Consider the following 16494-nt stretch of genomic DNA (forward strand, 5'->3'; position numbering starts at 1 on the left):
GGGGGGGGGGGCGGAGGGAGAGAGAGAGATGCCTCTCGGGGAGGCCTGGCTGGTCCAGCGTGGCTGCTCCAAGGTGCCAAGCAACTGCCTCATGAAAGACAGGGCTGGGCAAGCTTGGCAGTGTAGGCACAAAGGTGAACGTGCTTCCCCTTCTTTCTCCCTAGGTGCATTTGCTTAGAAGTATGCCCCATACTTCAAGTCTAGAGGGACATTTTTACCCTCAAGAAAGTGTGCCTAGGATCGCAGCTTGTCCGGCAGCACAGAAGCAAAGTTTGCTGCCCGCACAGCAATGCAAAAGCACAAGACGTGTGTCTTTTGCTGCACATGAGTCTCCTGGCTCATGTGGGAGCCTCACCCAGCCAGACTGAGATGTCAGTCACCAACCTGGCATCCAGAAATCTCCACTTTGTCGCAATTGGACCCATGCCAGTCACAAAACATGCCTGGGGAATTCTGAACACTTGTCTGAGCCAGACCATATATCGGTATCATCAGACATAGAAAGATTCCCACAAAGAGCTTAAGTCTTGCTCTTTCCATGGGAAACTATAGGCCTCATAGAATCTTAAGAGTTGGAAGGGAACCAAGGGTCATCTAGTCCAACCCCCTGCAATGCAGGAATCTCAGCTAAAGCATCCATGATAGATGGTCATCCAACCTCTGCTTAAAAACCTAAAAGGAAGGCGAGTCCACCACCTCTCATGGGAGTCTGTTGCAATGCCAAACAGCTCTTATTGTCAGAAAGTTTTTTCACATGATTAGTCAGAATATCCCTTCTTGTAACTTGAAGCTATTGCCTTGAGTCCTACCCTCAAGAGCAGAAGATAATAAGCATGCTCCCTCTTCCATGTGACAGTCCTTAAGATATTTGAACATGGCTATCATATCTCCTCTCAATCTCTTCTTTTCCAGGCTAAACATACCCAGCTCCTTCAACCATTCCTCATAAAGCTTTGTTTCCAGACCCTTGATCATCTTGGTTGCCCTCCTCTGCACATGTTCCAGCTTGTCAACATCCTTCTTAAATTGTGGTGCCCAGAATTGGACACATTATTCAAGGCGTCCTTATGCCAAAGTAGTTTTACTGGCTCTGCATCTTACTCCTATCCACTGTGCGTGACCGTGGCCCGATATTAACAGACTCTGGCCTAATTCTGACCTAGGGAGTGTCCAGGGGTCAGCAAACTTTTTCAGCAGGGGGCCGGTCTACTGTCCCTCAGACCTTGTGGGAGGCCGGACTATATTTTGGGAGGGGAATTGAACAAATTCCTATGCCCCACCAAATAACCCAGCATTTTAAATAAAAGCACACATTCTACTCATGTAAAAACTCCAGGCAAGCCCCACAAATAACCCAGAGAGGCATTCTAAATAAAAGGGCACTTTCTATTTATGTAAAAACACACTGATTCCCAGACCGTCCGCGGGCCGGATTTCGAAGGCGATTGGGGCCGGATCCGGCCCCCAGGCCTTAGTTTGCCTACCCATGATCTAGGCCATACTACTTCACATAACGGAATGCTCCTCAATACTAAAGATTCCTTTCACAGAAAAATGAACTCTCAACACGTTACTCATGTGAAGGGCTCTCATGTATCAATGGAGGAGCAGGGTCATGTTGGTAGCTGCACCCTTAATATTTCATGACCAATATCTCTCCACCCCAAGCAGTGTTAGAAATTAGTCAGGCACCAGACAAGTTTTGCGGCTGGCACAGGTCCAATTGTGACCACGTAAAAATCTCTGGGTGACAGGCTGGCAACTAGGGAAAGCAAAATGTCACTTAGAGAAGGATCTGAAATATTTTCCTTGAAGCCTGGGCTTGTTTTATTCTACATTGTTTGATATTTTAATGTGTTGTAAACTGCTTTGAGATTTGTTCTTCAAAATATAAATCAGTGTAGAAATGAAATTAATAATACTGTAATGACAATAACAACACCCCACTGGAAAAAAATGGTGCCTAGATATTCTATTGTGGTGACCATAACCCAGGTTTAAGGTGCCATTTAGCAATCAGATTATATATCTGAATGTCTAACACTGACCCCAAGTGTCCATGCACTGAACACTTAAAGAGCAATACCTACACATGTGCTCACACTTAAAGACAAACAGATGCCACACATGGATGCTGGGAGGCAGAACTAGTTCAGCTGCAAAACAGCTACACTTTTCTAGTTCACAAGAGAATTATCCATACCAGTAATTGTGAACAAGAATTATGCACCAGAGCAGAAGACTCTACTCGTCTTTTCTTGCATCTATATTCTGCAGTGTATAGTCCAGATACAGGTTCTATCTCAGAAAGAAAAAGCACTGTGTGCCACCTACAACCACCTACTGCAGACAGCTCATATGTTTTCCAACTCATTATACTCAGGCCCATTCCTGCTTTGCTTCTTGACTCTGCAAACATTTTCCCAGTACAATACCTACTCCTCCCGCCTTATGAGTTGGAACTGCCTTTTGAAAAGTGATTTCAGCTTTTCTCTATAGCCAGCAACTTTGTCCTATAGATCAACCGCTTCAGCCCAATCAGCTAACTAAAACAGACGCAACTTTCAGAAGTTCCAGATCCTCCTCCCCTCATGAACCTACAGGTAGTGCATGAAATCCCTGCATGCATGACCCTGTATATTTTTTTGTTCACTAAAGCAGTCAGTTCTAAATTTGAATATTCAATAATAAGCAAGAAAAGTCGCACAAGTCAAAGAGCAGTCAAGTTCATAAATAGAATTTAAAAACATTTTAGGAGCTACTTCTACTCATAATGAAGTTGTAAATATATTTTCACAAAATTTATCAGTTACTGTTACTTTTGTCAAAATAAATTAAAACAATTCTTTAAAAAGACTCTTAAAAAACTAAAAACTCCCTTAAAAGAATCAAGTCTTCAAAAAAGTTATATGAGCCAAGAAAGTCTTTAAAAGAATCCTTCCAAAAGAATTTAAAAATTATAAGGTAGCACCTTAAGAGACCAACTGAGTAGTTTTAGGTATAAGCTTTTGTGTGCATGCACACTTCTTCAGATACTTTTGTTACTTTTTTGTAGCTTACATAATATATAAAGCATGGTTGATCATAACTACATTCTATGTTTAGACAGAGCAACTACGGAAGTATTTAATTCTTGCATTTGCCTGCCAGGGAACAAAGTTTCATTCATACTAAAGGGAGGGACTGTCCTATGTCACTGGCCTTTCTCCAATTAACTAACTACAATTTGACATTCCCCCTTTTTCATGTTGTCCCCAGGCAAAATGGGACTGAGAACTGGGATGGGGAGTCAGAAAAATAGCAACACAGTTTGCAAATGTGGAAGATAGGGGGTCCCTGATGGTTAGAGTGAAGAAGATTAAGACAAGTGGAGCTGATGCAGGGATAGAAAAATTAATAATTGTGAAGGGACAGAAACCAGGTAAAGGGACTTTGAATGATTAGCGAGCATTTGTGTAAAGGAAAAGGAAAAGATAGACCACAAGTTGACTGGCAGGGTTTTAAAATGACCTGTTCTCTTCTAAAAATTAAAGTTTCAGTTTAATTCACTCATACTCAGATTTTAAACTTAATTCAAAGACAATTCCTTTAAAAAAACTGCTTACAGCCTGATCATAAGAGCAGTACTGCTAAATCAGATCAACAGTCCATATAAGACAGCATTCCTTTTCCACAGTGATCAGTCACATGCTTCCAGTAAGCTCATCAGAATAGAACAACTTGGAGGTTCCATTTTAGTATCATGGCCAATTGCTACGGATAGTGTTTTGAATCTTCTTTTTAAACCAGCTAAGGCAGTGGCCATAACTTAATACAGAGTCATAGAATTGTAGAGTTGGGAGGGACCAAATGGTCATCTAGTTCACCCCAGCAATGCAGAAATCACAGCTATGTACAGAATCACATCCAAAAACACAATTCCAATTAAGTACACTTGGACCTTGGTTCTCAAACAGAATGCGTTCCGGGAGCCCGTTCGACTCTCAGAACTGCTCAAAAACCAAGACACGGCTTCTGATAGGCTGCAGGAGCATCCTGCAGCCAATTGGAATCCACAGAAGCCACACCAGATGTTCGGCTTCTGAATTTTTTTTCAAAACCGGAACACTCACTTCCAAGGCATTCAGCAACCAAGGTATGACTGTATACTTAAGGTCTTTAAGGCCTATCATATATATATATATATTCAATCCCCTTTTCCAACCCATGCATTTTACTGAAGTTCTACAATGGCTAAGTTCACATGTCATGTTCAACAACAATTCAAAACAAAACATGGTTTAAAGTGAACACACAACATGCTAGTAGTGCACGTTGCTCAAGAGTTTTTCATTTTGCTGCTGTTCCACTCTTGCTACTCTGCACTGTTGAGAACAAGCCAGAGTGTGGCTTTGTGATTATGTCTGAACTCAGGCTTTCGGTTTCTCCCCGAACAAGCCACAAGCAATAATAAAGGTTTATTCCTGACTTACTGCTCACTGTTCATTTAGAGAAAGAAACTGAAAGCCTGGGTTCAGACATCACATATTTGTTTTCCAATGATGCAGTGTGAGTGCGATAGGAGCAGAGCAAGAGCTTTATTGGAGCATATGCAAGTACGCTGCCCATTAACTACACCATGGTTTGTTGTTAGCTACAGATTAATATGCCATGCAGACTGGACCACTGTATATTAACAAAAAATACTCGTAAATAACTTGTGAACCTAAGTTGAACTCTACCATCTGAGATTAAAGGTCCACATAGTCCAGCTTCCCATGTCCCACAGTGCATTGAGATGCCTCTTGGAATTCCAGAGCCAGGCTTGAAGGCAACAGTACTATCCCATTGATGCTCCTCAGCAACGAATACTTAAACACATACTACCACTAATACTGGAAATTCCATATAGCCATCAATGACTAGTGGCCATTGACAGGCTTATACTCTATGAATTTGTCTAATCCCCTTTTATAGCTATGTAAGATAGTGGCCAACAACATATTATGACAGCAAATTCTATAAATTAATTGTGCATTTTATGAAGTACTCTCATTCGTCTAGCTTGAATCTTTTGCAAACCCCTAGAATTAGAAGGGGAGAGAAGATTTCTCTCTATCCAGTACTCCAAAATATGCATGCTTTTATATAGATCCCTCTTGTCACCCCTTGGCCACCTTTTTTTCCTCAACTGAGAAGTCTGAAACATTGTAGCCTTTTCTCATAGTCAGTTTTAGAAATTCAGATAAGTAAGCAAATCGCCAAATGGCACCTTCAACCTGGGTTATGATCGCCACAACAGAATGTCTAGACACCATCCCCCCTAGTGACGTTTATTATGAATAATATCATTATTCATTTTATTTATATATTGCTTTATATTTTAAAGAAAAATGTCAAAGTGGTTTAGGTAAAGGTAAAGGGACCCCTGACCATTAGGTCCAGTCGTGACCGACTCTGGGGTTACGATGCTCATCTCGCTTTATTGCCCGAGGGAGCCAGCGTACAGCTTCCGAGTCATGTGGCCAGCATGACTAAGCCACTTCTGGCGAACCAGAGCAGCACACGGAAATGCGGTTTACCTTCCCGCCGGAGCGGTACCTATTTATCTACTTGCAGTTTGACGTGCTTTCGAACTGCTAGGTTGGCAGGAGCAGGTACTGAGCAACGGGAGCTTACCCCATTGCGGGGATTCGAACCGCCGACCTTCTGATCAGCAAGTCCTAGGCTCTGTGGTTTAACCCACAGTGCCACCTGCGTCAAAGTGGTTTACAACACATTAAAACATAAAATATAACAATCCAGAATAAAACAAAATTGAACTTCCAAAAAAAAATTCAGATCCTTCTCTAATTGACATTTTGCTTTCCCCATGTTTATTTACCTACTTGATTTATATAGCTGCCCATATCAGAAGTACCCTAGGAAGCCAGTGTGGTGTAGTGGTTAGAGTGTCAGATTAGGACTTTGGAGATCAGGATTCAAATCCCTACTCAGTCATGAAGCTCACTGAGCGACCTTGGAGTCAATCACAGCCTCTTAACACAGGGTCACTGTAGGGATTAACTGAGGAGCAGGATGAACCATGTACTCCATGGAGGAAAAAGGTGGAATATAAATGTAATAAATAATCTATTCTGTTTACCTGCTTAAGCAAGCTGGAGAGGCCAGCCAGGTGGAGATGTCTCTATGTGGTCGCAATTGGACCTGCACCAGTTGCAAAACATACCTGGCACCTGGCTAATTTCTAACACTGCTCATAGTAGATGAGTTCCAGCCCTCTGATCATTCTGGATGGCCTTTTTTGTACCTTTTCCAGCTTTACAGTATGGGTTTTGAAATGTGGTGGCCAGAACTGTACACAGTAATCCAAGTTTGGCCATAGCATACATAGTATAACTGCATTACAATAGTAGTTATCTTATTTTCAATCCCTTTCCTAACAACGAATAGCATGTAATTCACCCTTTTCATAGCTGCCGCACACTAGGTTGACATTTTCATTGAGCTATCTACCAGGACCCCACATTCCCTTTCCTGTTTAGTCACTACTACCAGTTTGAACATCCATCAGCATACAACTGAGAGATAGCCAATTAAATCATAATCAGAGCAGACCCACTGAAAACAATGGAGTCAAGTAATTTTTCCACTGTATGTCTAACTTTGATTATCACTCATAATGTGAAGATTTTATGTGCTAACATGCATCATTTTACACTTAACTGAAAACTTTAGTTTGCTTCAAAATAGGGAAGGGTTGGGGCTCAGCAATAGAGCACCTGATTTCACACAGAATACTTTCAATCCCCGGATGTCTCCAGATAGGGTTGGGAGAGAACCCTGCTTAAAACCCTGGAGAGCCACTGCCAGTCAGAGTACATAATACTGAGCTAGATGACCAATGGCCAGACTTTGCCTTTCTTTGTATAATCCTATTAAACGTCCGTCTGCAGTGCAAGTAAGACTTTACGACCACTGACTTTAAAGACCAACGATAAATTCCAGAATTCTGACTACTTAAGTTTAGCATTAATAAGGTTGTTAAGCTCTTCTGAACTCCTAGCTGACAGCTAGAACTAGACCATGCTTCAAGAAACTTTGGTTCACTTTCCTAAACTACTGAACATAGCTCCTATTGAGACACATGTCTATGTGTTCCAGATTTAATAATACCAGACTTGACTTTTAAACCTCCATGAGCAATGTTTGTTCCCAAAGATCAGCAGGTAAATTTTTCCTGAAGCCAATATACACTGTCTTCAAAAGAAAACACTATTAGTTGTATACACTGAGGCTACAATACTATACTAACCCTACCAAGGAGTAAGTACTATCGAATGCAATGTAGCTGTCTTCTAAGTAGACATGTACAGGACTGAGTTCAGTAGAATTCACTGATTTCAACAGAATTCAACTTTATCTAACTTGTCAGTGAATACCGTATTTTTTCCGTCAATAAGACACCCCCATGTATAAGACGCCCCCTATTTTTGGGGACTTGGATTTAAGAAAATGGGGGGGCAGATGGCCCCATGTATAAGATGCCCCCTAATTTTTGAAATTATTTTTTAGGAATAAACCTAGTCTTATACATGGAAAAATACAGTATACTGTGCACCTTCTACATAATTAGTAAGAGAAATATTATTAATTTTATTTATTACTCACCCTTTACCCTAAGGCCCCAGGGTGGGTCACAACAATTTAAAATGCAACATTAAAAAGTTTACAACCATTCAAAACTTTATAGCCACAGAAGTATGGTGATTCCTAAATACATACATTTCAGATATCAAATGCCAGGGTAAAAAGGTGTTTTCAGCATTGTCTGAAAACTGTATAGCAAAGGTACCAGACATACCTCTGTGGGACAGGAGTTTCACAACTTAGGAGCTTCCACAGAGAATGCCCTCTCTTATATCACCTCCTGCCCCTCCCCCAAGCTTCCAAGGGCAACCAAACTACCAAGATGGCCCCTACTGCTGAGCTTAACACCCAAGAAGGTCTGTAGGGAAGGAAATCATCTCTCAGATACTTACTTTCATTAAGTTTTTAGAAAACAAAAAACAGTAAGGCAAAATAAAACTGTTCAAAATTTTTGTATAAAACTATGATACCTGTACAATTAATCAATTTCATTCAATATCATATATCTCTTTTGTGTCACTATTACAAAAGTTAAAACTCATTTTCCCAAGTTTCAATACCAAAATTACCAATACATAACGCTATGTATTACAAATATCTACTAAGGATTAAGGCAAGGAAATTCCCAGTCATTAGAAAAACCATAGCCAGATTAAACCTGACAAAATCTTTTTGAAAGTAAACTAAGGACAAGAGTAGCAGCCAGTTATAAGAAATTTCAAACTTTACCTTGTGCAACTGTTCTTAAAAAGGATATTGAGGCTGCAATCCTAAACATGCTTACCAGGGAGTAAGCCCCTCTGATCTCAGTGGGACTTATTTCTGAATAAACTTGCACAGCATAGGACTGTAAATATAACTTTTCTTTATTCCATATTTTTATCAATTTCATAATACTAGGATTTTTTGAACAGAACTTACTTTGAAATAACTTAGTTTGAATACTACCACTCATGCAATGAAACTATCCCTTCCTCTCCTTCCTCCATAATAAACCCTTCCCCAGTCTTCTCTGTGGGTTCCAGAGAATTGCACTGAAAATGTATTTTAGAAGATGGGAGGTCTAAATTACTGTATGGCATCACAATGCCAATCTACTTTCTAACTTTCTTCTAATTGTCCTGTTCTGTGCAGTGAAACAACCACCATGACAATTTAACTCAGACTTAGAAGAGTTTAGAAGAGTTGTCTAAACAGACATGTTAAGTTTGGTTCAAAAGTTTACACACAGTAAAACTGGGTTATACCATACATTTTACTATGACATGCATTAGTTTTATAATTCTTGAAACAATACCATAGTCTGGCAAGTAGAATGGTATTCCTACCAAGACTCCAAAAGAAGACAGCTCCAAGTTAGGGTGCTATCCAACTAAGTTACACTCAGAGTCAACCCACTGAAATCAATGAAGTCCATTTACTTCAATGGGGCTACTTTGAATATGACTAACTGGAACTTTCACGTGCAATTTTAAACATACTTACTGGGAAATAAACCAATGAAACTAATGAAAACAGCTCAACTTGCTTCTAAGTAAATATGAACAAGAATGCACTGTAATTCATTGATTTTAGACTCCAGTTACTGAAGCATCTAAGGCTTGCAACCATGCTTTCACAAAATAAAAAAATTAAATGGAAATGAAAGAATTCCACTATAATTTAATATATAAATATATAAATTGAATGAGTTTATATGAACAGTCTATGTGCTGTTCTTTATCTACTCAGAAGCAAGTCTTTACTCCCAGTAAGCATGGTTAGAATTGAAGCTTTAATACTTTATCTGGAATTTAAGGCTATGCAAAGTGAACTATTCTAACTGATGGTACTGATACAGTACTGGAGGCTGTAGTTTTCAATACAGCTTCCTGGCTAAGAGTACACCCTTGACAACACAGTAAACATTCAAATTCAAAATCTGCAATGCATTGTGTTTTGTAGAATAAATTCTTCTCTATTTAAATACAAAAATGAAACATTTCTCTATCAGAATAGTTCAGAACAATTTCTTGACATGTATAGCCTTCATTACCTGTGAAAACCACCTAACAGATTTTTTAAACATGCAAAGCAGACAGTGCACCCCATCTGAAAAGTTGCTTTGCCAGCAAAGATTACAGGATGGGGCAAACTGAGCGCTCACAGCAACATGTCCTTAGGTCAACACAACAAGCAAATGTACTAGAGCAAGTATTTAGGCTTAAGGTGCCAACCTTTCTGGCAAGGAATGAGCTCTCTCTCTCTCTTAATAGTTTCAGGCAAGTTCTATGAAGAATCAGGTTCATATTAAACTAATTTTCCCCAGTGAGATTATCACCATAACATCTGTATGTCAGCAATACAATCCTATGCATATTTACTCAGAAGTTGCATTCAATTTAATGGGAGGTGTCCCACTTAATTCAATGGGACTCCACCTTTGCATCCTGAGAGTTCAACTTCTTGTCTATGTGAAATCCAGAAATAGCATTCACTCAAAAATTGCTTTAGTACATGTACATACATAAGATTAAGATAACAAGTGAACTATATTAGTTAATCTGTTGGTTAACTTAATAGATTGTTTTTTGATAACTGAACAGTGACCAGACAGCTAATCAAAGAGTCTTGATGGGAAAACCCTTTACCCATTTAGTTGAGTATAGACTCAACTAAAATGTGCAGCATACTCATTTCGAAGCAAGTCCCTTTGCAATAAAATCTACTTCCTAGTGAAAGCAGTTTGGGATTGGCATAAAATGCAATTAAAGAATGAGAAACGAATCATTTGGGAGATGCTTATTATAGTTGGGATAACTGATTTCACCCCACCACATGACAGAAGCATCCAATTCAGATGAATTATTTTTGCTTCTGGCGTCTTTGGCAAGGGAAGGAAACCCTCCCTGAGTGACAGAGTACATGGGTACAAGTGACCCTGGCGTGACGGGAAACACCAGATTTCCAATGGCCAAACCCGACTTCCATACCAGTCAACCAGATACCTATTGAGGAGCACCTAAAAATCACCCGTATCCCTACAACAGGTGCTATCTGAGAGCTGCTGACTTTCCGCCACTTGCCCAGGGGGTTACGAAGGAAACTTCTTCCTCCCCTCTGCCATCCTGGCCCAGGTACGGGCGACGCCGGGCTCTCAGGACCAATCCCATAGCCAGGTGGGAAGGGTCTCCCAGGCCTCAGCCGTCACCTTCACGATTTAGAGCACGAACGGAGCTTGCCCTCGCCTTTCCAGGCCTAGCCGGAGAGTAACGGCGGGTGGAGGGACAGCCGGCACCTGCCTTTCCTCCCGCTGGGTCGGCCACCTCCTTCTCCTCCCCACCGGGGCGGCCAAGATTCCCTCTTCAAAATGGCAGCGGCCCCTCTCCCTGTGCCGTTGAGCCGGCGGCCCCGCTGCCAGAGGCCCTGCCGCTTACCCGTGTGTGGGGCGGTGGCCGCCTCTAGTCCGCGTCCGGGGGCCGCAGTCGTCGTCCTGCTCCTGGCCGAGGCCTCCTTTCTCGGGATGCAAGGAGGGACGGGGTGGCCGGGGGCGGCGGCGGCAGCAAGCAGGAGCGGCGGGTGGTGGGTTCACTTCATTCCCCGCCTCAGCCAACGGCCCAGCCCAGCCAACGTCTCCGCAGTCCTCCTCCTCCTCCTTAGCCGGCTTGCCTCGCTTAGTCCGCCACGCTCGGGCCCTGTGCAGAAAGGGAGCAGAGCAGGGCCTCGGCCCCGGAGCGGAGCCCACAACCCACCTCCCTCTTGCGGGAGGAGGGCAGCCCGGCCCGGCGGGCGGATCCGCGGCGTTTCCTGGCCGGGCAGATTTTCTATCGCTCACAAAATGGCGCGCGTTCCAAACCTGCGCAGCGATCGGCAGCGGGGCCCGGACACGGCGCGGCGGCACCTCAGCTCCGGCTGCTGCCTGAGCCCAGGCCAAGCAGAGCGGAGAGCGCAAGAGCGGCGCGGGCGAGAAGGGGAGCGCAGCGCTGAACCGAGCCCCCGGGAACTCCTCGCTCTCCCTCTCTCTCTCGCTTGCTCGCTCCCTCTCCCTCGCGCCCCCTCCCTGCCTGCCAGCCAGTCAGTCAGTCAGCCCCCCGCTCTCCTCCCCCTCCCGAGCGCTGCTGCCGCTGCTGCTGATGCCGCCGAGCCGGCTTCTCTGGAACTGCGCTTCGGAGCACTCCTGTCTACACGCACGCTCACCCCGCTTCGCCTCGCTACCGCGGACCAAAGCGGGGTAATTCTTCCGCTTCCTCCCCGAAAAAATCCGAAGGGAGATGAACCAATGTAAAGTTATAATTCGGGCGGGAAGGATTTTTTTTTTCAAAAAAAAAAAGTCCAACTGACAAAATGGCGACGAGAAGAGCCTGTTACTATGGCAACTGTCAATCACGCCGAAAGAGCCCCGCCCCTCCCAGGCGGGAATCCGCGCTGATGGAGAGGAGAGGAACGGCCGAAGGCGGGGCTTGGTCGCCTTGGCGACTGCTGCTTCATTCCCTTCCCCGCCGTCCGGTGATATTATAAATTCCGAGGCACGCACCGCTCTTGCTGTCATTAGCGCCTTCTCGGAGAGGGCTCTGGCTCGCTGCGGTCTTTCTGGGGGAGTCCGTTCGGGAAAGGAGCCGGGGAGAGGGCCGATTCATTCTCGGAGACTGCTCCAAGGTTACAGGGAGGTCTGCGGGCCTCAGCGCTACCAAATCTGTGTTGCGAGGACCCAATACGGGTTGTGTTCGTCTGCTTTCGCATTTGGACCTGGCTCGGTGGGAAGCGGCCTCGGGAAGCATACACAGAACCACAAGGCAGGAGGGTGCAGCGTATTCGGGATGTACGAGTCAATTGGCGAAGCGACCTACAAGCTGGAGAGGAGGATGCCTAATTTCTATACACACACGACGCTCGGGGTGCTTAAACAGATCTGCATTGCTGTTCTGTGCCAAATTAATGTTTAGTATAAGTTTCCGTGAGTTTCCAGACCTAATTGCAGAAGCTAATCTGAGCCTAGTGAAATATTTTTGAGTGGCCTACCTATGGATTGGCAAAACAGGAATGCCATACCTTCTCACACATACACCTGCATTGTCAGATATTAGGGACAACCGGAAAGCATGTGGCCAACTAATTTAACTTTTGTTCAGTCTTCTTTCTCCAAGTCCAAAAGGCTCCCTCCAATTTCTTAGATTTGATTTATTATTATTATTATTTACAAAATGGCATTCATGGTATAAATCATTTGAATGATTCAGCCTTTGACTTTCTGCTCATAGGCCAATCTACAATGCCTTCCTCCGATTAACTATTTTTTTATTTGCTTGCCAATTTTTGGTTGTGTAAATATCTTATGAACACAGCTGATCCCTAATAAGACAGGCCATCAAATAAGTGCATGATGCATTAGACATCAGTTTCGCTCACGCAACCTGCAGCCAACCCATTTTAGACTGGATGTGAAGAAGTACTTATGAACTTTAACTACAGTGAAGCAGAGCAACATATTGCTTCATGGTGATTTAGAATCACTACCCCTAAAAACTTAATAATTTAGTTGGTTAGTCTTAGCTAGATCTGCTATAACTAAGGTAATGTTCAAAGAAGAGAATGATAGTGCAAGTTGAAGAATACATCTATTTAGGACAAAAAGTACAGTATATATATTGGGGAGAGAAAATTAAACGGTGGAAATGAAGAGTAAAACAATCAAGGGCAGCCTTTGAAAAACTCAGCTTCATAAAGAAACAAAAATATCTCGTTAGATTTTAAGGCTAAAGAGTTAAATATGGGCATATTACCTGTAATGTTACAGTGTGGAGAACTGGTACCGTGACACAAAGAAACATGAACAGCTTAAGAACAACACCTAAGTCAAAAGATAATATATATAAGTGGAGTAGATAAGGCAGGAATGGGGAATCGGAGGTATTTCAAATGTTGCCATGCAACTCCCAGCTGGTATGACTAATTGTCAAGGATGATGAATATTTTGGTCCCACAATGTCTAGTAGCCTGTAGAGTTCCCATCCCATTTAAGGGCTTTTGGTCAGAACCCAACAGGACTCTACTTCTTAAATGCACAAGAATATGTTTGTCAAATATTTTAGTGGAATTCATACTTCTGGGAGAGCTTGGACTAGATGACCCACAAATCTCCTTTGAGTTCTCTGGCTAGTCTTTCTTTTTATTTGCACACATGGCACAAATATTGCCTTATAAATGGACTACCAATATGTTCATCTGCTAAAGTTCTGAAGTATATTAAACCCTATTAAAATATATTATCAGATTAATCTGCTGCTAGTGCTAAACAAGCCTACTGGTGTGTTCAAAATCTTTTGAAGACTCCAGTGCCATTAACAACAAAATATACCACTTTATACCCACCATGAAATTAATGAAAAGAACATTCCATATGTAAAATAAACTGCATGGGTACTCTTCGAAGTGTTCCAGTTCTTCAAGACTGGTACTCGAAATACTCAGTGCTTTCTTTGGAAGAGTTGAATGGTATAACTTAAATGGATAAAAACCATATAAATTGCGCTTTGCTACTATTTAGCAAAGAAATTAGTAATGGTAGAACAAATAACTTGTTGTTTCATAAAGTTAATGGGGTTGAAGTGTAGCAGAAGTCTCCGATAAGTATTTTTAAAGTTAACATGTTAACTTTCAAGTGCATGCTTATTGGAAACAAGTCCCATTGGATTCAGTGGGACTTTTCCAAATCTGATTAAGATCTGACTGCTATTCTTACATCAGGACAATGGTCCAACCCAAAGATTTATAACACCAAAAGTTAAGTACCTACAACAAAGTTTACCAACAATGTGCAAAATCACTATTCTGGCATTGCTGTATTGTATGATTCGGATCAAACTTGTATTTACTCAGAAGTAAGTCCATTTGAATTTAATAAGGTTGCTAAATCATGTTTATGTTTAGTTAGATGTAAGTATCATTGAGTTTAATGACTTCACATAGATTGCAGCCTAACTCCAAAGTAGATGTCCATAGGACTGTAGCCATGCACTCAATCCTATTGAGGTGTAGAAATATTCCACTAAGGTTCAAATTTACCCATTATCCTAAATTACTAGGGTTCTAGATTAAATGTAATAATGATCAGCAGTGAGTAATAATGTAGGAATTTAATGTTACAGGGTTAACTTCAACATAGTTTGTAACATTTACATTTCCCCCCTTAATTCTTAATTAACATTGATACAACTGTATCAGGTGCAAAATGCTTTGTTGCAGTTGCTATCAAGCACACTCCACTGATTTGTAATAATGAAATTCATAATACTATAAAATGCTTTTAGCAACCTTATGTTAAATTACGTATTGTACCCAACATGCAAAGGATTTGTTATTAAACGGCACTGAAAGATTCAAACATGAAGCAACCAATAGTCTTCCATTTGAAAAATACTAAATATGGAAATTTATGAGTCTTCAACAGCTGTTATTTCAAAACCTATGGGAATCCAAGTAGTTTTGCAGCAGATATGGCACTCCACCAATAAGCCTGTTAAATGAAAGTGATTCCCATTTTAAAACATGGTTTTGTCCCAAGCAAACCATTTTCAAATACAATTAATAATTCCTTCAATTTTGTTTGTGAAAGTATACAAAGAATCTCATGGCCTTAGTCCCATAATAGCTCACCTGAGTCAAGTCACTAAGATGACAAAATGTTCCAAGAGAAGAATGCTCCTTTCAGGGTGCAATCTGGCCATGCCCTCTTCCAGAATATTCCATTTCATCCTTCTTCACTGATTCTCCACCCCTCAACAAGTACTCAGCATTCTGTGGGCACTGAATATGCTCAATCATTGGGATGGCTTATTTTAGTCTCTACCCCTTCAAATCTAGTTCCTTAGAACCTTATGAGTTTCCCTTACGCCTGCTGAATCCTCAATTACAGGCATCTCCCCACTTACACAGGGGTTATGATCTGGGGCCCCACGCACATAAACAAAAATCGCATAAGTGAGGAGCACCCTATAAACACCCCTTAAATGCCCTCTCTGCTGCTCTCGCCCCAATCCAGACCAAAAATATTGTATCCAAAAATATCCATAACTAGAATTGAAGTGCTGGGGCCAGCTGGAGATGCACAGAAAAGAGGCTGCTGTGCTACTGTGTGCACCAGCTATTAGGCTGGGAAGCTGAGCAGCCTAAACAAAGCCTCCCTGTGCCTGTGGTCACATCAGGGCTTCCTCTGCCCTCACTTATGGGGAGGGTCTCCTTGAGTGCCACAATGGCCCTCCAGCTCTCTCCCACTGTTTGCAGGTTTGAATTGAATTATTTATTTATTTCCTAGCACTGCACATAGGTGGGGTCATGTCCATACTCCATGTGTTTGCCAAACAACATATCAGATAAGTCTGATATGAAAAAAGGAGGTTCTTAAAAGTTTCATTTACGAACACATTTTTCTCCTTTTACAATACAGTGGTACTTCGGGTTAAGTACCTAATTCGTTCCGGAGGTCTGTTCTTAACCTGAAACTGTTCTTAACCTGAAGCACCACTTTAGCTAATGGGGCCTCCCGCTGCTGCCGCACCACCGGAGCACGATTTCTGTTCTCATCCTGAAAGTTCTTAACCCGAGGTACTATTTCTGGGTTAGCAGAGTCTGTAACTTGAAGTGTATGTAACTTGAAGCATATGTAACACGAGGTATCGCTGTATTAAACCGAGCTATTGTTTCAGTCAAGTATTTGTATCTTGATTAATATTGTTAATTTTGTTACAAAAATATCCTCCTGTGACCTTATTCAAAATCTTTATTGGAGGAGCCAGGATTTGAACCAAGAGTCTCATGCCATTGCCCGAGGGTTGGAATAGGTTTAGCCAAGTCATTGATCTTGGACCAGATCACCAGATCACAGAGCCC

At 42.1% G+C, this 16494-nt stretch overlaps 1 protein-coding gene across 1 annotated transcript in view; it reads right to left on the reverse strand.

The window, feature by feature from the left end:
* Positions 1-11954, reverse strand: part of DYRK1A (dual specificity tyrosine phosphorylation regulated kinase 1A) — a 102334-nt gene extending 90380 nt beyond the window's left edge. Inside the window, exon 1 of the mRNA XM_081198752.1 lies at positions 11046-11954. The gene's annotated coding sequence lies outside the window, so the exon portion shown is untranslated. The remainder of the gene's footprint in view (positions 1-11045) is intronic.
* Positions 11955-16494: the final 4540 nt, after the last annotated feature.

Source organism: Podarcis bocagei (assembly GCF_964188305.1).
Source record: "Podarcis bocagei genome assembly, chromosome: 6".
Taxonomy (NCBI): domain Eukaryota; kingdom Metazoa; phylum Chordata; class Lepidosauria; order Squamata; family Lacertidae; genus Podarcis; species Podarcis bocagei.